The sequence below is a fragment of the Microtus ochrogaster genome, unplaced genomic scaffold (genome assembly GCF_000317375.1).
Source record: "Microtus ochrogaster isolate Prairie Vole_2 unplaced genomic scaffold, MicOch1.0 UNK34, whole genome shotgun sequence".
NCBI classification, from domain to species: domain Eukaryota; kingdom Metazoa; phylum Chordata; class Mammalia; order Rodentia; family Cricetidae; genus Microtus; species Microtus ochrogaster.
In genome coordinates, this window is record NW_004949132.1 from 3770164 (window position 1) to 3772257 (window position 2094).

The following is a 2094-nucleotide window of genomic DNA, read 5'->3' on the forward strand; positions in this document are numbered from 1 at the left end:
TATATATAAAATAAGATGAAAAATCAATAGGAAAATAAAGGACCTGAATAAATATTCCAAGTCAAATATGAGAGATGTACAGATAGACCTCAGGGATATTGCAGAGCTGGTTCAGGTTACAGCAGCAAAATAAAACAGTAAAGCAAGTCATGTGAATTGTTTTGTTTTCCACTGCACATAAAAATGATATGTATAGAATACTGTAGTCCAGTAAGTACATGAAGCATTATGTCTTTGACAATGTACATATTTCCACTCGTAAATTCTTTATTATGAAAAGTAATAATGATTGCCTAACACTTTAACACACCATGTTGCTTTGTTGTTAGTGGAAGACGATGCTTACAGTTTATGGCTGATGAATGACCATGTAGTTGCTGAGGTCATATTTTAACATAAGACAAAATAGTATGTCTTGTGAATTAGCTATTTCTTTCATAAAGATTTCTCTGCAACCTATGATCCTATTTGAATTTACTCAAGGGAGCAATTTCAAATGAAGTCACTACGCACAAACTCTGCCACAGCTTTGTCAACTAGGTTCACACAAGCATCCTGCCTCAGCAGCTTGAGTACTAGAATATAAGCATACATCGCCACATCCAGATCTTTTCATAACTTTTTACAAATCTTTCTCATTAGCTTTAGCACTTGTAGATTTTTTTATTTTGAGTGATATGCATGTGATTCTTTTATTTTAACATTTAGAGGCCAGTAATGGGCTTATTAGACTAATTTCAATAATTCTATACCAAGAATAGAAAAGCCCAAAGAAAGAAATGGGAGAATAGCAGGTCAGTATCGTAATCAGAGCACATACAATATATGTTCACACAATACACTAGTTGATGTGGGCATGGTTTAAGGACTCCAAAAACAACAACTATAGTACCATTAAATATCTATGATCACAGATCACCATAAAATGTATGGTAACAATGAAAAAGTTGATACACTGCAAGATGCAAAGACCTGAATTGAGCACATGCTTTGAAAAAAGTGGCAATGATGCATTCCCAATGCACATTTGCCACATAATGTAGGTATAATAATGAGTGTTAGATAAAATAGTAAAGTACAGTAAAAATGAAGCTTTTTTATTTTCTTTTGGAAATGGAATATATATACATATATATACATATGTGTATATATATATATATACATATATATATATATATATATATATATCACTGTATTGACCAGGATGTCCTTAAAATCAGAAAGATCCACTTGCTTTTATTTCCCAAGTACTAGAATTAAAGACACATGCCACCTACTAAGCCAGCACAAATAACTTTCTTCAGTGCATATGGAACATTTTTCAATACTATATATGCTAGAAGTCTCAATTAAATTAAAAAGACAGAAATCATACACAGCATTTTCTCTGACCACAATAAAATGAGTCCATGAGTAGAAATGAATAATAAGAATGCTACAGGAAAATTTTGAAATATATGGAACATAAAAAACAAATAAATAAAAGAACAAATCATACAGGAAAATTTATTTTTTTTTTTTGGTTTTTTGAGACAGGGTTTCTCTGTGGTTTTGGAGCCTGTCCTCGAACTAGCTCTTGTAGATCTCACAGAGATCCGCCTGTCTCTGCCTCCCAAGTGCTGGGATTAAAGGCGTGCACCACCACCACCCGGCCAGGAAAATTTAAAAATGCCTCAAGAGACCAATGAAAAGACAATTAGCTTTAGTTAACTTTAAAAAATATCCTACATAGCAAGCTCTAGGCTAGCCAACCCTACAGAACTATCTCCAAAAAATATAAAATCCAGACCAATAAAGTTTAGCTAGATGCACTAAGAGAAAAAAGGAAATATTCAAATAACTAAAATTGGTAAATGAAATAGGGTACATTACTGGCATCCATAAATAAATAAAAATGAATATCAGAATAATAATAATTACAAGCCAGAAATTAGATAATGTAAGTTGAATAGAAAAACTTCCAGAAACTTGCAAACTGTCAAAAATGAAGAAATAGAAATTCTAAACAAATCTGTCACAAACAATAAACGTAATCAAAATTTTTACCCACTAAAGCATCCTGTTGTGATTTGAATAAGAATGCACCCATAGGCT